At 43.2% G+C, this 22,415-nt stretch overlaps 1 protein-coding gene and 1 non-coding gene across 6 annotated transcripts in view; both read left to right on the top strand.

Moving 5' to 3' along the window:
* Positions 1–22,415, top strand: part of NCOA4 (nuclear receptor coactivator 4) — a 66,262-nt gene that overhangs the window by 10,607 nt on the left and 33,240 nt on the right. The window lies entirely within an intron of this gene.
* Positions 14,711–14,817, top strand: LOC112672658 (U6 spliceosomal RNA). Its single transcript, XR_003144398.1, has one exon. It is a non-coding gene; the product is annotated as a U6 spliceosomal RNA (small nuclear RNA).

Genomic DNA, 22,415 nt, shown 5'->3' with positions numbered 1-22,415 from the left:
TTTCCAGGGACATACTTATGGGCAATGGGGTACATGACAAGGTGCTCAACATCACTAATCATCAGAAAAATTCAAATCAAAACTACGAGATATCACCTCACCTATTAAAAAAAAAAAAAAAAAAAGGAGGGCAGCCCTGGTGGCTCAGCGGTTTAGCGCCACCTTCAGCCCAGAGCCTCCCTGCATAGAGCCTGCTTCTCCCTCTGCCTGTGTCTCTGCCTCTCTCTCTCTGTCTCTCATGAATAAATAAATAAAATCCTTTAAAAAAAAAAAAAAAAAACAAGAAAAAAGTGTTGGTGAGTATGTAGAGAAATGGGAACTCTTGTTCACTATTGGTTGGACTATAAACTGGTGCAGCCACTATGGAAAAAAGTATGGAGTTTCCTCAAAAACTAAAAATAGAGCCACCATATCCAGCAATTCCACATTTCAGTATTTATCTGAAGAAAATGTGAACCCTAATTCATAAAGATGTATCCACCCTGACATTCATTGTGTCACCAGATAGATCCTAAGACCTGACCTTTACTGCCCACCTGCTTATTATACTCACTGACCTTTGTCCACATTTTTCCTTAAGCTCTTCTTTCCACTTATCTTTTAATTCAGACAAATGAAAACCAAAGCACCCCTTCAAGCAATAGTGACTACCCAGACAAGACTTCCTGCTGGCCCAGACTGCCCAAATCACCCAAACCAGTTTGAGCATAACCCCTGACTCATACCTGCAGAGGCAGACCAGGGAATGACCTCAAGTACAGAATGACCCACAACTACCTTTACCTCATTCTAATATTAAAATTTCCACCCAAGGAGGAACACAAGCCTCATTTACCTAACATACAGTGTGTACAGAGACATGTTTCCTAAAGGCGCATGCACAACTTTATGCCTCCCTCTCTCTCTACCATGACAAGGCTTCCCTATCTAAATATTCATCCTAACCTTAAATAAAAGCCCATTTACCCTTGTCCAGGAGACAGGACTTTGGAAGATATTCCTTATTTGCTGGAAATAGTTTCCTTTGTCCAACAGCTTACCTGGTATAGTTTCTGTCAAGGGGCAAAGTCATGTTGATTTGGTTATAATTACAGCATTATTTATAATAGCCAAGATATGGAAACAACCTAAGTGTCCATTGATGGATGAATGGATAAAGAAATGGGATTTTATTATGCAACAATGTGGATGAATCCTAAGGGCATTACGCTAAATGAAATAAGGCAAACAGGAAAAGACAAATACCATATGACCTCACTTGTATGTGCAATCAAAAAAACAATGAGCTCATAGGTACAGAAAACAGATTAGATTGCCAGTAGCCAGAGATGGAGAGTGGTGTGGGTGGGCAAAATGTGTAAAAGAGGATAAAAAAAAGAAGAAAGTCAAAAAAGAAAAACCATATGATCATCTCAATAGCTGCCGGAAAGGATGTATAAAAATTACAAAATCGGGATCTCTGGGTGCCTGTCTCTGCCTCTCTCTCTCTCTCTCTCTCTGTGTGTGTGTGACTATCATAAATAAATAATTTTTTAAAAATTTACAAAATATTTTTTATTTTAAAAAAGCATAGTAAAACTAGGAAGATATAGGTAACTAGGAAGAACAAATACTTCCTTAATAGATTTTTTTCCAGGGCTAACAGAGCCCTTGATCTTTTAATTTCCCTTCTGGTCACCAAATGTGTGCATGTTTGGGTAGGAGTTTCCACTCACCAAGCAATTTCCTGATTCCAGACACCAGCTAGGTGTCCTACAGTTTAACTCAACTCTGATAGTTTCCACTTGGAGATAGCATCTGATCCTAGGGTTAGGGGGTTACGCCCACAAGACTCCCCCCCACCCAATTCAAATGTCAATCTCAAATCTAGATTGTTATCTGTGCTTTTGACTACTGGGTATAAACTGGAGGTTCCCACCACCCTCTCTTCAGGTTTGATTGATTTGCTAGAGCACTGCCAGAACACAGGCAAATATTTAACCTACTGGATTACTGATTTATTTTTTTTTTAACTTTTTTTTTTTTTTTTTTTTTTTTTTTTTTATGATAGGTACACAGTGAGAGAGAGAGAGAGGCAGAGACACAGGCAGAGGGAGAAGCAGGCTCCATGCACCGGGAGCCTGACGTGGGATTCGATCCTGGGTCTCCAGGATCGCGCCCTGGGCCAAAGGCAGGCGCCAAACCACTGCGCCACCCAGGGATCCCTGGATTACTGATTTATTATAAAAGGATATAATTCAGAATCTGCCAGATAGAAGAGATGCATATGGCAGGTATGTGAGGAAGGGCGTGGAGTTTTCATACCCTCCTCTCTGGGTGCCACTCTCCTAGCACCTCCCATTGTTCACCAACCCAGAAGCTTCAGAACCCCACCCTCCTGGGCTTTTATGGAAGCTTCATTATTACATAGGCATAGTTGATTAAGTCATGGCCATTAGTGATTGATCAACCTCCACCCCTTCCCTTCTGCTGAGATGAAGCCTCCAATAACCTCTAATAACAGGGATGGTTCCCCTAGCAATTAATCCCCACACTTAGAGGCTTTCAAATTCCCGTCATTAACATAAATATAGATGTAGTGGAAAGGGGCTTGTTATGAATAACAAAAGACACCTTCATTGCTCCTATCATTTAGGAAATCCCAAGGGTTTTAGGAACTCTGCTAGGAATGAGGATAAAGACCATATATATATTTCTTATAAATCACAGTATTACAGTGCCCCAAATGAGCAAAAGAAACTGCATCTTGTTACTTTGCACACATCAACTTAATTTTGATTTCAAGCCCCCATCCCACTGGGATGGCAGACAATTTCATCTCAGCTTTTTTGGGGAATTTTCTCCTGCTCGCCAGGGCATGCCTAGGTTTTAAGGATTACACAGAATCAAGATTTTGGAGGGGGTGCCCATGTGGTCTTCAGTCTCCTGTCTCCTCATGTTTCTGGGGAGACATTCATTGTCTCTGGTCATGTGGTCTCTTTGGATCTATAGCTGGTGCATGGGGTACAAAAGCCCCTGGTTCCAGGGGTCCCAAACAGACCAAGTTCGGCCAACTGCCACTGATAAAATCCACAGGCAGAGATGAACAATGGTGAAACAAGAAACAAGTTTATTTCAGCGAGGCCAACACCAGGAAGACAGCAGACTAGTGTCTCTAAGACTATCTCCAAAGTGCCGAGTATACTTCAGGTTTATATAAGGGAAATATGGGACAAAGGTTGGTGGGTACATGCAGCTGGCCCATCTGAGTTCAAGTTGATCAGGTTGCCTTGGAGTCAATCAAGCAGGATCTTGCTGGCTCGGGGCAGTCCTTATTGCTTGTGTGAGTAGTTTCAGTTAGCATCGGGGATGCTTTGCCCACAAGGTTTTTTGTCTGAGCTAAGAGATAAGCTGAAGAGAACTCAATGAATTAGAAAGTACTTGACTGAGGTCAAAATGAAGTTAGCTGGAGTCCTCTTTTAATACTTCATTATTTTTACAGCTGAATAATATTCCATTGTATGGATAGATCATATTTTGTTTATCCATTCATTTTTATGTACATTTGGCTTGTTTTTACCTATCTTTTTTTTCCTATTGACTGTTGTGAATAATGCTACTATAAACATTAATGTATAAGTACATATTTGAGTACCTGTTTTCAGTGCTCTTGGGTATATACCTACGAGTGGAATTGCTAAGTTAAATAGTAACTCTGTCTTTGACTGTTTTTTTTTTTTTAAAGATTTTTCTTGGGATCCCTGGGTGGCGCAGCGGTTGGTGCCTGCCTTTGTCCCAGGGTGCGATCCTGGAGACCCGGGATCCGGTCCCACATCGGGCTCCCGGTGCATGGAGCCTGCTTCTCCCTCTGCCTGTGTCTCTGCCTCTCTCTCTCTCTGTGACTATCATAAGAATTTTTTTTTAATTTTTATCTATTTATGATAGTCACACACACACAGAGAGGCAGAGGAAGAAGCAAGCTCCATGCACAGGGAGCCCGACATGGGATTCGATCCCGGTTTTCCAGGATCGCGCCCTGGGTGAAAGGCAGGCACTAAACCGCTGCGCCACCCAGGGATCCCTCTCTGTGACTATCATAAAAAAATTTTTTTTAATTTTTTTCTTATTTATTTATTAACAGAGACACAGAGAGAGAGGCAGAGACACAGGCAGAGGGAGAAGCGGGCTCCATGCACCAGGAGCCCGATGTGGGACCCGATCCCGGGTCTCCAGGATCACACCCCGGGCCGCAGGCGGCCCTAAACCGCTGTGCCACTGGGGCTGCCCTGTCTTTCACTTTTTAAGGAACTTCATTCAGTTTCTATATCTCTTTATTCTTGGCAGCACTTGCTTTGATCTGTCTTTTTGTTGGCCCAGGGCGTGATCCTGGAGACCCGGGATCGAATCCCACGTCGGGCTCCCGGTGCATGGAGCCTGCTTCTCCCTCTGCCTGTGTCTCTGCCTCTCTCTCTCTCTCTCTCTGTGACTATCATAAATTAAAAAAAAAAAATTGATCTGTCTTTTTGATTAGAGCCATCCTAATGAGTATAAAGTGGTATCTCACTGTGGTTTGATTTACATTTCCTTAATGACTAAAGATGTTGAACATCTTGTCAGGTACTTATTGACCATCACAGAGGACTCTTTTTAAAATTTTTAATTTTGATTTAGTTTCACATTCACAGAAAAGTTCCAGAATAGTTGAAAAAAGTCCTGTAGACCCTTCACCCAGAATCACCAACGGTTAACATTATGTCACATTCAAGTTACCATTTCCTGTCTCTATCTGAGCGATCTGAAAGTAACGTGTATTCATCGTGTCCCTATATCCATGGATAGTTGTGGGAACTTCCTGAGAACAATGGCTTTTTTCTTAAATTTAACCTCAATACATTTATCAAAACCCTGAAACTTTTTAAAACTTTTTTTTATTTTTTAGGTTTTTATTTATTCATGAGAGACACAGAAAGAGAGAGAGAGAGAGAGAGAGAGAGAGAGAGGCAGAGACACAGGCAGAAGGAGAAGCAGGCTCCACGCAGGGAGCCTGACGCGGGACTTGTCCCGGGTCTCCAGGATCATGCCCTGGGCCAAAGGCAGCACTAAACCGCTGAGCTACTTGGGCTGCCCCTGAAACTTTTTTTTAAAGATTTTATTTTAAAGTAATGTCTACACCCTACATGGGGCCCAAATTTACTACGCTGAGATCAAGAGTAGTAAATTTGTAGCTCAGGCTACACCAACTGAGCTAGCTAGGTACCCCAAAATCCTGAAAATTTAACATAAATAAAATAATTATCTGGTCCACTCTATATTTGAACTTCACCAATTGTCCAGATATTCTAGATTTGAGTCCAGGATCCAATCTAGGGTAATATTTATTTAGTTACCTTTAATCTGGAACAGCTCCTCCACCTTTCTTCATCTTTCATGGCCTTGATATTTTGAAGAGTATGGGCCAGCTATTGTGTAGAACATGTTCACATGAGGTTTCCTTGTGATGAGATAAAGATATGCAGTTTTGGCAGGAATTCCACAAAAGAATGTCCTCAAGGCATCATAGGAGGAGGCTCATTTTAACCCTGATGTTGGCAATTAGATTTGATTCTATGGTTAGGTAGTATCACTTAGTCTCAATAGAAATTGCTCTTTTTTCTTCTGTGATTAATAAGCAATCTGGAAGACTTAATTACTTTGAGTTAATGTAATATTCTGTTGCTCATCAAATTTCCATTCACTAGTTTCAACATCCTGTGTCTGTATAAAAAAAAATCAGTTCTGAGGGACACCTCAGTGGCTCAGTTAGTTAAGCATCTGACTCTTGATTTAGGCTCAGGTCATGATCTCAGAGTCATTAGATGAAGGACAGAGTAGGGCTTTGTGTTCAGCGGGGAGTTTGCTTCTCTCTCTCTCCCACTGCCTTCCCTCTTTCCTCTTGTATACTCTCTCTCTCTCTCCAAAATAAATAAATAAATATTTTAAAAAAATAAGTTCAGAGATATAATTTATATACAGTAAAATTCACCTATTTTGAGTGGTCAGTTGGATGACAAATGAGTAGTCATATAGCCACTACAATAAAAATTTAGAACATGAATGTCAAAGGGACTCTTCTTAATACTGTGAGACAATAGATATAAACCCAGATGTGGGGATCCCTGGGTGGCGCAGCGGTTTGGCGCCTGCCTTTGGCCCAGGGCGCGATCCTGGTAGACCCGGGATCGAATCCCACATCGGGCTCCCGGTGCATGGAGCCTGCTTCTCCCTCTGCCTGTGTCTCTGCGCCTCTCTCTCTCTCTGTGACTATCATAAATAAATAAAAATTAAAAATAAATAAATAAATAAATAAATAAATAAATAAATAAATAAATAAATAAAATACCATAAACTGGTGGCTTAAACAATGAAACTTTATTTCTCATAGTTCTGGAGGCTAAGAAGTTCAAGATCAAGGTGCTGGCAGGGTGGATTCTATTTCTGTAAGGGAGCAAGAATTCCTGTCCTCTTCAAAGGTCCTTCTAGCTGGACTAAGAATCAAATTGATGCAAAGCAGATTAACAAGAGAAAACAAAATTTAACAGCATATTTGTAGCAAATCTACATAGACATGGAAATTCCAAAGATAGGCAAAATGAGGTATATATATATCATTCTGAACTAAGGAGAATGGGGTAGGGGTCTAGGACTTAAGAGAAAAAGAACACAATTTACAGGACAGTAAGAAGAAGAGCAGATGTTTGATAATTAGTTGTTTGGTCTGCTATACAGAAGGATCACTTGATAAAATTTATCTTTGCTAATAACCCCTATTCTAATAGGAAGGAAAGATCCAATTTAGATTCTTCTACATGATTAAGGGAGGAGCAAAATTTTCTCGTGAGCCCACAGGGTCTCAAATGCCTTCAGCTCAAAATAATCCAAGTGCCAAAATGTCCCATCTTGGGGAAGCCTGCCCTTGGCCCCCACAATTCCAAAGCCTCTTCCTTCAGCTTGCAGACAGCAGCCTTTTTGATGTGTGCTCACACGACCTCTTTGTGAGCTTTTTCAAAGAGAGGGGAACTCTCTGGTGTTTCTGTAAAGACATCAATCCCATCTTGGAATTCCCATCCTCATGACTTAATTTAATTTTAATTACTTCCATAAAGGCCCTATCTCCAAATATAATTACATTTAGGGATAGGAGTTTAGTATATATTGGAGGGGAAGAGGAGGCACATTCAATTCATAGCACTTGTCTAAAACGAGTCCTTTTTGTTTTCCAATAGGATACCCTCCCCCAGCTATGATTTCCCAGTATTTGCAAAAAGGTGTGGCCATGTGTAGCCCTCCTACTATTGGAGTTTACAAAAAGCTTTAAAAAATCTAAACTGCTTTTGGGCATCTCAATAGCAAAAGACAGTGGGAAGAAGCTTTAGTTATATCTTGACACAGTTTTCTCCCTCTCATTTCTAGTGCCCTAGACCCTTCCATAGATACCAGGATTCTCCAAAAAAAGTTCTGCATAAGGAACTTTGTTGGAAAGACAGAAGACAGCATTTATTTATTTTCTTTTAAAGTAGGCTCCATGTCCAGTGTGGGGCTCAAACTCATGATCCTAAGGTCAAGAGTCATATGCTCTACTTGACTGAGCTGTGCCCCCCAGAAGGCAGCATTTAAACTACAAGTCCTATTATCCCATTTTTAAAAATACTGTTTATTAACAGTCTTAAAAGCATAGAAATACACAAAAGTATTTAGTCCCAAATCCCACTTTCCAATAGTCTATCTATATATTTATTTAAAGATTTTATTTTTATTTATTCATGAGAGATGCACAGAGAGGGAGAGAGAGAGGCGGATACATAGGCAGAGGGGGAGAAGCAGGCTCCACGCAGGGAGCCAGATGTGGGACTCGATCCCGGGACTCCAAGATCATGCCCTGGGCCCGAAGGCAGGCACTAAACCGCTGAGCCACCCAGGCGTCCCTATATATATATTTTTTAAATAATCTCTACACCCACCATGGGGCTCAAACTGATGACCCTGAGATCAAAAGTCACATGCTCTACTGACTGAGCCAGCCAGGTGTCCCCAATTTTGGTATTTTTAAAAAGTAATATATATAAGATATTCAAAAATTTTAGATAGTACAGAAAGTATAAAATGAAAAGTAAACCCTCCATCCCTCACTGTTCCAACCCTTCACCCCAACAGTAACTTATTAATATTCACTGATTGATTGATTTAAAATACTTGTTGAGGGGCACCTGGATGGCTCCTTGGTTGATTGGCTGCCTTTGGCTCAGGTTGTGATCCCCAGGGTCCTGGAATCAAATGCTGCATCAGAATCCCCACAGGAAGCCTGTTTCTCCCTCTGCCTATGTTTCTCTGTGTGTGTGCCTCTCATGAATAAATAAATAAATAAATAAAATATTTTTAAAAAAGATTTTAAATGAATGAATGAATAAATAAATAAATAAATAAATAAATAAATAAAATGCTTGTTGAGGGGCACCTGGGTGGCTCAGTCAGTTAAGTGTCAGATTCTTGATTTCAGCTGGGGTCGTGATCTCAGAGTCGTGGGATGGAGCCCCAAGTCAGGCTCCACACTCAGCTTAAGATTCTCTCACTTGGGCAGCCCTGGTGGCTCAGTGGTTTCGTGCTGCCTTTGGCCCAGGCAGTGATCCTGGAGACCCTGGATCAAGTCCCATGTTGGGCTCCCTGCATGGAGCCTGCTTCTCTCTCTGCCTATCTCTCTCTCTCTCTCTCTCTCTCATGAATAAATAAGTAAAATCTTTTTTTAAAAAAAGGATTCTCTCTCTGCACCCCCCCACCCCCCACTCTCTCTCAAATAAATAAATCTTTTTTAGAAAGATTTTATGGGCAGCCCGGTGGCTCAGCGGTTTAGCGCCTCCTTCAGTCCAGGGCCTGATCCTGGAGACGGGATGGAGTCCCACGTCGGGCTCCCTGCATGGAGCCTGCTTCTCCCTCTGCCTATGTCTCTACCTCTCTCTCTCTCTCTCTCTCTCTCTCTCTCTCTCTTTCTCTGTGTGTGTCTCTCATGAATAAATGAATAAAATCTTTAAAAAATATATTTTATTTATTCATGAGCAAGAGAAAGCATAAGCAAGGGGAGGGGCAGAGGGAGAAGCAGGCTCCCCACGGAGTGGGGATCCCTACTTGGGGCTCAGTATTTTTTAAAAAATAATTGTTGAGGACCTGCTTTGTGCTGAGTACTGTTCTGGGTGCTGGGATTACAGTGGTGAGCAAGATATGTCAAGTTTTTACTTCATGGCACTTGCACTTCAGTGAACAAAGTAGGCAATAGACAAATACATAAAATAGTATCAGGTAATGGTAAATATTGTGACTAAAAAGCAGTGTGGAAGAAAGGAGAGCGTTCCAAGCAGAGGACCATTCTTAACTATGATCTGCAGTGATGGTGCGAGGCTTTGAATATCTGGGGGAAGAGCATTCTAGAAAGAGAGAGCATAAGAACACAATCTAGGGGTGGGAGTTCTCTTCCTGGACTAGCACAGTGTCCACCATCCCTATTATCTTTGGAAACTGTGCTGAGTGACAGCAGGCATTTATCATCACATTCACCCAGTTCCTTCGTATGGTAAAAACTGAAAATTAATAAAGGAAAACCTCACTATAATGGAGCCAGGAGACCAGAAGGGGGAGCTCTCCAGCCCTACCACTCTGCATCAATTACTGGAAAATATTGCCAATCCAGACCCCCGCAAAATTGTCAACAAGAAAGAATTATCAGTTACAAGCACCAGTGGAAAAAACATACCTCACATCTTCTACTTCAGCAAGAAAGCCAAGGAGAAACCATCATCACCCTGTACTCTTGCTTTTCTTCTTCTTCTTCTTCTTCTTCTTCTTCTTTAAGATTTTATTTATTTATTCATGAGAAACACACAGAGAGAGAGACAGAGACACAGGCAGGAGAAGCAGGCTCCATGCAGGAAGCCCAATGTGGGACTTGATCCCAGGACTCCAGGACCATGCCCTGAGCCTAAGGCAGATGCTTAACTGCTGAGCCACCCGGGTGTCCCTTTTGCTTTTCTTCAATGGACTTTCCTTTAAAACAACCCCTCCCAACTCCTCTTCCTTCTCCATAAAATAACATTCCTTTCCTTTGTTGGACTAGCGTATGGTTTTTGCCAAAGCTTGCTTATCCCAAGTTGCAATTTTAATAAACCTGTCTTTGCTGGTAAAATAACTTTATTTTTAAGGTCATCAAAAATGTATTTGTTATACATATGACTGTCAAAATTGAGATAAAGTGAAATAGACTAGAGATGATATGCATTTCAAGAAAAATGAGAGAAAGATACAAATTTGCCTGGGGAAGTGGTCTCTTCTTCACTTGTTATGTTGCCTGTCTGGCTCCTGTAAGCATTTGAGCTTGCTGCCTCAATAGAGAGCTGATTCCCTCATTTGCCAAAGAGAAATCTGAAAGTAAAATAGCGCTCGAGGGCAGCCCGGATGGCTCAGCAGTTTAGCACCGCCTTCAGCCCCGGGGCCTGATCTTGGAAACCTGGGACTGAGTCCCACGTTGGGCTCCCCACATGGAGCCTGCTTCTCCCTCTGCCTGTGTCTCTACCTCTCTCTCTCTGTGTATCTCATGAATAAATAAATAAAATCTTAAAAAAAAAAAAAAGTAAAATAGCACTCCAACCCGGAGTTCAAGCTTCTGCATGCCCCGCTTACTGACCTAAGTCTCTTGGTCTATAGCAAAACTAACCTACTTTCCTTGAGATTTGCAGGCCACTGTCCTTGAGGAGTGAAGGCCCTTCCCAGAAGGTAAAGCCTGACCACCTTGGAAAACAGCTGCCACTGATGCTGGCGGGTCTGATCAGGGTCATGTCCACATAGGACGAACTGCCGGGGCACTGTTTGTCCTGCATGGAGGCCCTCACCCCTCTTCCCCATTTCCTGTACCTTCCCCTTTAAGAACCTCAGCTTCTCCTAGATGGGGAAGATGGTCTTGAAGATGTCAGTCCACTATCTTCCCAGGTTGCCAGCTTCCTGAATAAAGCAGCCTTTCCTTTCCCAATATCATATATCTCTTGAGTATTGATTTTCAAATGACAAACAGCAGAGCCTGAGTTCAGAACCCATTCTCTGCCTGGTAACAAGACGTGGGGAGGGCAGGCAACTTGGCTAGGTCTCACATGGATATAGCAATACTCTCCTTTTTTTTACCTTGTCCACCATGGCAAAGATCAGTAACTGTGTAACAGGCATTTATTTCCCCAGTGAACACCTATTAAAGGAGGGTGGTTTGAAAAACAGGTGAGCTGTGTCCTAAGTCATCCTAAGTCATTAGGCTGGTTAGCGTCTGTTGGAATTCCCTAATGCCAAAGGTCATGGGAGGTTCACACACATTGTCAAGGAAGGACGATGGGAGAGAAGGAGGGTGGTGGATGGACAGCCTGGCCTGAAGGCCCCATCCGCGTGGCAGTGCCATCCTGGAGCTCCAGCTCGAGCACCAGGTGCTTTCGTTCTTTTCACTTGATTAAAGCTGTTGCAAGCCCTCCAAGTAGGTGTGTGCAGGATGCAGTGCCAGGCTATAGAAGGAGCAGAGGCTTTGAGTCAACAGGCCTGGATGTTCTAAACACTTGAAAAATGCTGCCTCTTTTTTACCACCTGAAAAACCTAGAGAGATTTCTTCATCCTTCTAAACCTCAATCATCCCAACAACAAAATGGAAGTGAAAATGCCTGTTTTACTGTGTTGCAATGAAAACTCAGAGAGGTGATGCGTGCAGGTGGTTGTCAGAGGCCTGATGTGTTGGTTCTGCTCTGCACCTACCTCTTAGCCCTCTATGGACAGCACTACTCACAGGGAAACTGCGAAAGCTACTGGTGACTTTCTTCTCTCTGTGTGCTAGTGGCCACATATGCTTTGCAGGTAGGTGTTCTTTGACAAAAGAGGATCAGGGCTGGTGATCCTGGCATGCGTCCCTTCAGATGTACTGGTGGATAAAAGGCCACTTCCCTAAGACCCTGGAGGGGCTCCACTCACCAGGCACAGTATCTTGGTCCCTCCACACCTCACCAGACACAGAAAAGGAAGAGGTAACACCTGGCACAGCAGGGTCCCCCACACAGACTACTGGCAACTGCACTGATAGGTTACTGGTTGAGTAATGCTGGTTGTTCAACATTTTGAATAGCACCCCAGAAAGAAGGAACAAACTTCCCTGTCACCAAAGCCTTATTGTCCCCACCTTATCTTCAGAAGAAGGCAAGCACCAACTTCACAAAGGGTGCTGTGTTTGGGATAACACCACTCAGAAGTCAGGGAGGCAGTGGCTCCTAGGGTCTTTGTGTAGTTGCTCTAAACTGTAAACACATGATCCTTGACTAAATAGCCTTTAATGCACTTGACAAACAAGACTTCTGAGGCTCCCAGCGAATGCCTGGGGCACCCTCTTGTCTGGAACAAAGCCTGGTTTCTCAGACTTTTTTGCTTTAGCTCCACCTCTTTGCTTCAGAGTTTTATCTGTTGTTTTCACACTCCTCTGGTAAGCTTTCTAATTGCCTTGGGGGGAGGAGGGATCATTTACCACCAGTCTTTTTGGTTTCAGGCTTGTTAGCTTCACACAGTTCTTCTGACAGTTACCCACAGTAGACATGGCTCAGGGCATTTAGTGTCCCCCAGAAACCCACACTAGTGACAGTTTTCACTGTTCTTCCAGTGGATTCACACTCATACTGTGAAGTTTCCCGTGGAACTGCAGAATCTCCGTCCCACTGCTACCCTTGCCCAGTGTAGAGAGGGGTTCACCCTACAGTATTCCTGATACTATAAAACGCCCTCTGTTGCATCTTTGGGCACAAAGAAGTGAATTTGCCTTATTATCTTATAGAAGTAAATGGAAGTATTCATTTTGCATAAATTACTCCATGGAATAGGGTTGGCCTCCATCTTTCTGGTTTCTGGAGAGTGAAAGCTATAAGGCCTGAACACAATCTCAGTGTTCTAAATCCAGAAGCCTCTTCACCTCTGGACTGAACACTTGAAACCACAACATTTCCTTTTGCTGGTACTCATATGAGTTAATTTTTCTAACACAGCTGACAAGATCTTAACTAATGCAGAAATTGGTCTTGCCATGGGATATCGCCACAGACTCCAAAATGAAAAACTGACAGGGTCAGGTGGACCTTCAGAGAAGATTATTATTTCCTGGCTGGGAACTCCACAATTCTCACATACTGGATATTTTTCCATCTGCCCCTTCAAGCCCACTTGTCACAAGGGAGGCTAGAGAAAATCCCTTGGAAGATGTGTAGGAGTAGGATGCCTGGGTGGCTCAGTGGTTGAGCATCTGCCTTTGGCTCTGGGTGTGATCCCGTGGTCCCGGGATCAAGTTCCACCATCGAGCTCCCTGCATGGAGCCTGTTTCTCCCTCTGCCTCTGTCTCTGCCTCTCTCTGTGTGTCTCTCATGAATAAATAAATAAAATCTTAAAAAAAAAAAAAAAGGAAGATATGTAGGAGTGAATGGGATCCAAATAGCACATCTGGTAGAGCAAGGGACCTGGAGAGAAAGCTGAAGGAATAGATGGGTGGGGCGGTTCTCATGTCTGGTCTCTGTGAGATAAGTGAGGTTATCTGCTAGTGTAAAGGAAGCACGAGTGGATGGGAAGTTTAAGAGAAGTGATATCAGTCTGGGAAGGCTCTAGAACAGGGTGAGAGAGTGACGGACAGGAAACAAGTACTCGATTTGAAGACTGGTTGGGGTGGAACCTTGTTCTACTAATCCTAGGAACTCAACTCTAATCCAGGGAGGGCCGGCTGGCTGTATGGCTGTCTAGATGCTGAGCAACTCTGTGGGGCAGAGCTAGGGCAGGGGGCTTGGAGGCTGATGGACAGGTAGGGATAGTGTGGGCACAGTGGGAAATGGTGCTCGCACTCTAGCTGACATCCTATTGTAGTCCACCCTCCTTTGTATGGGAAACTGCAGTCACATAAGATAGCACTTCTTCCCGCAGTCGCCTGAATTCCCAGAAACAACAACTGAAAAGATATGAGTATACCTGAGACAAAGGGGGGAAATATGTCTTGACCATTCTTGTCTGGCTTTATAAGCTCCATAAGAAATTGTCCAGGAAAAAAAATTGTCCAGGAACAATGTCCATTATGAAGATTACATTTCAGGACAGCCCGGGTGGCTCAGCGATTTGGTGCCTCCTTCTGCCAGGGCGAGATCCTGGAGAGCCGGGATCGAGTGCCATGTCGGGCTCCTGCAGGGAGCCTGCTTCTCCCTCTGCCTATGTCTCCACCTCTCTCTCTCTCTCTCTCTTTCTCTCTCTCTCTCATGAATGATAAAATCTTTAAAAAAAAAAAAGATTACATTTCAAAACCTGGCTTGTAAACAGCTTTTAGGTTTTAGGTGGTAATAGAGAACAGCATGTTCTCTCCCATTGCCACCTGATCAATAAGATGTCAACAGGATTGAGCCTCTGCTGGCAAAACAGTATTTCCTTTTTTTTTTTTTTTAATTTATTTATGATAGTCATACAGAGAGAGAGGGAGAGAGAGGCAGAGACATAGGCAGAGGGAGAAGCAGGCTCCATGCACCGGGAGCCTGACGTGGGATTCGATCCCGGGTCTCCAGGATCGTGCCCTGGGCCAAGGGCAGGCGCCAAACCGCTGCGCCACCCAGGGATCCCCAAAACAGTATTTCCTATTCCAAAGACAGCTTATCCCAGGAGATTAAAAATTAGACCAGTGCTCGCTTCGGCAGCACATATACTAAAATTGGAACGATACAGAGAAGATTAGCATGGCCCCTGCGCAAGGATGACACGCAAATTCGTGAAGCGTTCCATATTTTTGTGTTTGAAAGACTTCGACCTCTCAAAGAAGACTGTGGAATCGAAGTTTATCTGTGGCTCTTATATCCTTAAGTTTGGACGTATAACTGACCTTCTATTTTAACATGGGTCTAATTTATTTGCTGTTTCATTTTCCATAAGATTCAGATGATTTAAAAGTTTGTTTCTCATACTGTGCATCAAAATAAAAATTTGAACGATTAAAAAAAAATTAGACCAATAGTTGTCCACTAGAAAACTCCTGAACATTCATTGTTATAATTATAGCAAGAAAAGGAAAGCCTAGTTTATAGGGTGTTTTATGTTCACTCTTTACCATCTGTTACTTCCCTGAGTCTTCAAAATAGCCCTAGGGGGTAAGCAGGCCGGTCCCACTATTTCTATACTTCAGATGATGTGAGGTACATCCACCCTCAGTCTTCCTTCTTTGCCCTGCTCCCTGAGACTGTAGTCATTTCCCTCTGACAGTCTACAATTTACTAAACTAGTCACTGGATTTCCCACCCCCCGCTCCCACCAGCCTCACTCCTTGTCTGTAGAGCCAGAGCATACAATCCTAGAGCTGCTCCAGCTGAGGTGCTACTTTACAATCATTGCTGCTTAAAAGCTGTAATACAGTTTGTTCCAATAAACAATTTAAAGGCTCACTTGTAAAATGGAGTTGGCAAAAAGAACAGATACATGTAAAGGGCCAAGCAATGTTTTTTTGTTTTTTGTTTGTTTGTTTGTTTGTTTGTTTGTTTTCGTATAGTCTGTCTCCCATGGGAGGGAGAAATCTATGTTAACTAAATTAAAAGACCAGGAACCTATCAATTTAGCAAACATGAGTCCCCCTGGGTTACAGTAACGAAAGTTGTATTTCTGAAAATAAAATAATCCTGGATTGGTCCTTGAAAGGAAGAATTTGCTTGTGTGATTAAGAAGGCACTGAATGGGCACTCGAATATTTATCAAACCAATGCATCAAAACTCTTGCATTTGCCAATACTTTGCCCACCTTTATCTCAAAGGCGTATCTGTGAACTTAACAGAAAAGGACCAAACTACAGGGAAGCAATGTTTGGGGATCATCAGGAAAGTAATTTACTCAGTAGATATGAAAGATATCACAAGGTATCTTACAAAATGTGGATTTGAGGCTACTTCTGAGAGGAAATTAGCAAGTAAAAACCTACATGTACCAAGATCATCCACTTACCGAAGGTAGCTTTCCCCACCTTCCCTCTTCCCCAGAAGCACCAGTGCAGACAGACCTCGTGACGGAAAGGGTGTGCTCCCAGTGAAGTGTGGCCTCATTCTTGTGGCTTGTGGCACTGTCCTCAGTGTGAAAGCAGATGTCATATCACAGAGACAAGATCCAGCAGAGCATTGCCAACATTTCCCAGAATAGAGGAGGCTTGGGCCACCAGACTCCGGGAGGTAGGGGTGTGGGGAGGATCTGGTGGCCCTACTTTATTCTTTTTAACTACAGCGATATTAAATATATTGTCACACCACCAACAGCAGCCTTGAAAATCCATTGCAAAAGAGAGTAACAGAATGTTTTCTCTCCTGACAGCTGGAGCCTAGGGTGGCATGGCAAATGCCCCAGGGCCAGCAGTGACTAAGGAAGACGCTGGCTTAGAGAGAACATCCTGTGGCAAGTGCAGAGAGTGTGTGCTCCTTCATGAGCATTTGAAGCAGTGAGATAGACCAGAACATGGAGCACAAGCTTTGCATCCTGTCAGGGGCAAGCTTATAGTTACTCTGTGATAGGCCACAAGCTCGGTTGAGTCCCCAGGACTGGTCCAAAAAAATGAGCCAAGTCTGTAGTGAATACAAAGGTTATCAATAAACAGCCTTGCAGTAATAATTCTCAGCCCCCATTTGCATGGCCCATTACAGTTTCAACAGCCCCTTCCACATATGTGGCTTAATTTAAATCTCACTGCAGGCCTGGGGGTTGTTATTCTGCTCAGTTTATGCAATAGCAGCCGTGCAGCTGTGGCTCCCATTTACAGTGCACTTGTTGGGTGTCAGGAACTGTGCTAAGCACTTTTTTGGTCATTCGTTCATTCATTCATTCAACAAATATATGTTAAGCCCCTACTATGTACCTGGCACTTTTCGAGTTGTTAGGAATAAAACCATGTATGTACAGACCATCTCTAGTAAGGCTGAATCAGTAATAGCTTGACATAGAGGAACTGAGAGACTGGGAGACAGGTGGAAAAGAGGCTTTTTTAAAAATGTTTTTATCATGTGCATGAATTACTTATTTAGAATTAAAATGTTTCAAAATGTGATGAACCCCCAAAAGAGGCCTTAAGACCTTCTATTAACTATATGTAAATAAAGGCAGGAACCATACTAGATATTCTACAAACCTTTTTTTTTAAGATTTTACTTATTTATTCATAAGAGACACATGGAGAGGCAGAGACATAGGCAGAGGGAGAAGCAGACTCCTTGCAGGGAGCCTGATGCAGGACTCAATTCCAGGACCCCAGGATCATGACCTGAGCTAAAGGCAGACACTCAACCACTGAGCCACGCAGGCACCCTGATATTTTACAAATCTAAATAAAGATTTAAAATTTCCATATGTCAAAACATATCTTTTTTTTCTTAGAAGATTTTATTTACTTATTTGAGAGAAAGACATAGCGAGAGAGAGAGCAAGAGCTGGGGAGAGAAAGAGAAGTAGGCTCCCCATTGAGCAGAGAGCCCAACATGGGGCTTGATCCCAAAACTCAGGATCATGACCTGAGCCAAAGGCAGATGCTTAAGCAATTGAGCCACCCAGACTCCCAAAATATATCATTTTAAAGGTAAAAATAAAAGCAAGGAAAATTTCTCATTCCTTAGGTTTAACTCGGGAGTCAGTGTTCTGACTATGAATAACTGAGGACATTATTGATAACATTTGTAACAGTTGAAAATTAAATGTCTTTAAAACATTAAGAGCCTGTTTAGTTAAAATCCAGAAAAAGAAAATAAGCACCTTAGAACAGAAAAGTAGGTAAAATACCCACGTGAATAGGCTATACACAAAAGAAGAAATACAGTTGGCCAATAAGTATACCAAAAAATGTCTAGTCTTGTCAATCATCAAAGAAAAATAAAACTAAATAACATTTCTACCTATTTGTTTAGCAAATAATGAAATAATAATACCTTTAACCCAGAAATTCTACCTCTATGAATTTGTCCTAAGGAAATTAGCATAAGTGTGGGGGAAATTTTCATTTAAAGGATAAAATCTAAGGGAGAAAATTCCTAATTTAATGTTCCAAAACTTTTTCAAATGTCAGAAACAACATGAGTGTTCAACAATACATTGACCTAATAAATGTGGGCTCAGCCATTCCATGGAAATAAAATGTATCCACTGAAATGGTGATCAGACCTCTATTTATTGATATGCAAAGACAGCCATAGCATAGCTCAATGAGAAAAGCAGGTTCTATAACAATATGCTCTAGTCTATGTATAACATTATATATGATGTCTCAGCCTGGGGAAACATGCATATGATTTTTGCCTCTCCTATATGAAAATATACCTAGGAAGCTCTTCATGGAAATCCTTCAAGATGCTCACATTAGCTGTCTTTGCACAGTACAACCACAGAACTTTGTTTTTTTAAGATTTTATTTTATTTATTCATGAGAGACACAGAGAGAGAGAGAGAGGCAGAGACATAGGCAGAGGAAGAAGCAGGCTCCCCGCAAGGAGCCGGATGCGGATCTCCATCCCGGATCCTGGGATCAGGACCTGAGCCGAAGACACTTAACTGCTGAGCCACCCAGGCATCCCACAGAACTTTTTCTTTTGCTTATCTCTACCTTTCCTTTTTTCTATCACGTGTGTGGAGTGTATGTGTGTGTGCATGCGTGCATGTGTGCATCTAAAGTAAATTTTAAAATAAGGGGAGGGCAGCCCTGGTGGCACAGCGGTTTAGTGCTGCCTGCAGCCCGGGATATGATCCTGGGGACCTGGGATCAGGTCCCTGCATGGAGCCTGCTTCTCCCTCTGCCTGTGTCTCTGCCTCTCTCTGTTTCTCTCATTCTGTCTCTCATGAATAAATAAATAAAATCTTTAAAAAAATAAAATAAGGGGAAAAATAAGGCTCATTCAGTCCATAAAGATGAAAATTGAAGCGGGAGCAAACACTGAAAATCAATCTGGCAGGTTTCAGTAGAGCTGGCTGTGAGACATCTGGGGAGGGCTGCTCATTTTGGTTTCCTTTCTGCCCCCTCCCTGTAGGCAGCCCTCACTGCTGCTCACGAGGTCCTTTCCCCATCACTCAGTCTCCTGAGGGTGAGGGGCAGGGGTATGAGGGGGTGGGAAGGCAGAATCACCTTCCTGCTAGCACCCAACAAGTGTCAAATGAGCTCTTTCTAACTGTGGCACTGAATGACAATATCAGGATCTTTCTCCTGCTCTGGAAAACCTGCATTAATCCAGCTGATTCTATCCTGCATGGCTGCTCTGTGCCAGACACTGTGCCAGTCATTGGAAAAGACATCAACAGAGAGAAGTTATGGTCACAGTCTTGGTCAGAGAGTTCTCAGCTGTAAACAACAGAACCGCCTCCAGTCTGTGTGAGCAGGAAAGGTATTTATTAAAGCTAACGGTCAACTTGCAGGCTTTGTGGGAGGCCAGAGATGTAGGCTTGGTTTATCAGATAGAAACTCCAAACCCCACTGCGTATGGCTGCTGAAATACCTCACTGTCACTGGTCAGAGTCACAGCTGCTCATGCCACTGGCACTGCATGCTGAACTCCATAAACCCTTGTGCTAGGAGCTGCTTCCTCCACCACCATTGCTCCTAGTAAGCGGTTCCCATGCATCCTCTTTAAGGGAGTCCTCAGTGTGTTTGATGGTGGCACTGAGGTCACATGCCTGTGACAAGTATGCTAGGACAGCAAGTCCTACCTGCTACCTATGTATAATGGGACTCGTACCCTAGGAAATTCTTCAAACTTGGTGTTTCAGAAGAAACTGAGGGGCTACACACCATGAGAAATATGCTCTTAATTTCCAGGAACTTAGAGTTGATGTGGTTTAAACATATGCAGGTGAAAGCAGAAGTGTGCAGGAGTCTGTGGTTTCCCTGGTGAGTGGGGAGGCAGGACTTCAAGGGGGTAGGAGAGTCCCCCTAGCAGTGTTGGGGGATAGCAAGACTGACTTTAGGGCTGGTAGAGGATGGCACTAAGAAGGATCACTGTGGTCAACTCTGAAGCCCCTGGAGAGCCAATTGGTTAAGAGGCTTGAGCAATCCCCTACGAGTAGAGGAAAACCCAGGGTGGAGTTCTAGGCACTGTAGCAAGCTGTGGGGGGAGCAATTAGGGACAAAATGGTGTTGTGGGGTTGAATTGTGTTCCCCGAAAATTCATACATTGAAGTTCTAAGCCCTAGTACCTCAGAATGTGACTCTATTGAAGATAGGGCCATTATTTATTTATTTTCAAAGATTTATTTATTTGAGAGAGCACATGTGTATACAGTGGGGGGAGGGGCAGAGAGAGGAGGGGAGAGAGAGAACCTCAAGCAGACTCCCTGCTGAGTGCGGAGCCCAAAGACCCAAGACACATGTCCTAAGCCTGAAGCCTAATCTCACAACCCTGAGTTCATGACCTGAGCTGAAATCAAGAAGCAGAAGCTTAACCGCTTGAGCCTCCCAGTTGCCCCTGGAGATGGGGCCTTTAAAGAGGTGGTTGAGGTAAAATGAGGATGAGCCGGAATCCAGGAGGACTGGATTCCTCCTGGATTCGTAAGGACTTGTGTCCTTATGAGGAGGAGATTAGGAAACAGATGTGCATAGAGAAAAGACCATGTGAAGACTCAGGGAGCCCAAGGCCATCTGTAAACCAAGGAGAGAGCCTCAGAAGGAACTAATCCAGCCGACACCTGGATCTCAGACTTGTAGCATCCAGAACTGTGAGAAAATAAATTTCTGTTGTTTAAGCCCTCAGGTCTGAGATATTTTGTTATGGCAGCCTAAGCAAACTCATAGAAATAGTCCCTCAAATATACCAGGAGGCTCTGCTTGTTGCTACCCCCTAAAAGCCATTCGTGGCATCATGAGAGGAAGCAGGGGTTTTTGGAAGATCACTGTTGAACAAAGAGAAGGAAGTCTTGCTTGATGCAGCAGAGAGTAAAGACTTAAGATTCAAGAAGAATTCTAGGAAGTTTGAGCTGTTCCAGCCCAAGTGACTTGTCAAGGGAAAACCTGGGCTGCATAGTGCTGCTCCCTTATGCCTGGACACTGGGCTTGGGGCATTCTTCCTCTCTCACCATAGACTCTAAGAGCAGTGCCCTCGTGGCTCTGCTGAGCTGACCCACTGAGCTATCCTTTTTTTTGAGGGGGGGATTTTATTTATTTATTCATGAGAGACACAGAGAGAGAGAGAGGCAGAGACACAGGCAGAGGGAGAAGCAGGCTCCATGCAGGGAGCCCAATGAGGGACTCAATCCCAGAACCACAGGAGCACCCCTGAGCCAAAGGCAGATGCTCAACCCCGGAGCCACCCAGGCATCCCCAGCTGAGCTATTCTGATGCCTTCTTGACGTTGGGCTTAGCCATCTGGCTGTGTGATTGGCATCTGTGAATCATGTGCGTAGCCATCTACACAGCATAGGATGAAGGCTCAGGAAAGCAGAATTCTCTCCTCTGCTCTTTAGCATCTAGGGCAAATGTAGGGGGGCAAATGGCAAAAGTAAATGTATAATTAGGGTAGAGACCTGATTTATGAACAATTTGTAAGTCATCTAAAAACATAGTTTCTTGTTGGTAGTCAACCTTCTGTAAACACTGAATGTGTTCCTGGTGAGTTGTCTTTGTGAGTAGTGCCAAATGGATGGTTACTTTCTCTTGCATAAGTTTGGTGTGACTTTCGGGTGCACAGGCCTGTAAAGATTCCTGTTTATCACAACGGTAGGTAATTGTGATGTAACCCACAATGTTTCACTTAATGATATGTAGTGATCATTTGCTCATGGCATTTCATATTCTCTTACCTCCTTGGTTTACCAGGTTTTTTGTTTGTTTGTTTTGTTTTATTTTTGGTTTTGTTTTTCTTTTTCCCCTGAATAACCATGTTCTCAACCAGCGCTGTTATTGGGCATTTGGGTTGTTGTTATGCCCCCCACCCCATTTTCTTACTGCAGTGAGCATTGTTGAGAAGTGTCTGTCTCCTCCTCTGTGCCACCCTTCTTAGAATCAAGTCCTCAAGGTGAGAAGATGAAGTCAAACATTGTAAACAATTTAAGAATATGGAGATGTTTTACCACATCCCTTTCCTTAAAAATTGCTCTAACATAAACCATCCTGTGCATTTCACTTCCCACATATGCCTCCATTTTCTCCTGGGTATTAGAAATTAAATAATTATTCTTGCTATTCTGTTATGGTTATATGTTATCAATGTATTTGCATTTCTTTTTTTTTAAGATTTTATTTATTTATTCATGAGAGACAGAGAGAGAGAGAGAGAGGCAGAGGAAGAAGAAGGCTCCATGCAGGGAGCCGGACGTGGGACTCAATCCCTGGTCTCCAGGATCACGCCTGGACTGAAGGTGGCGCTAAACCGCTGAGCCACCCGGGCTGCCC

This window comes from Canis lupus, chromosome 28 (genome assembly GCF_003254725.2).
Source record: "Canis lupus dingo isolate Sandy chromosome 28, ASM325472v2, whole genome shotgun sequence".
NCBI classification, from domain to species: Eukaryota; Metazoa; Chordata; class Mammalia; order Carnivora; family Canidae; genus Canis; species Canis lupus.
The sequence above is the reverse complement of the archived record's forward strand: the minus strand, read 5'-3'. Positions and strand labels throughout refer to the sequence as shown.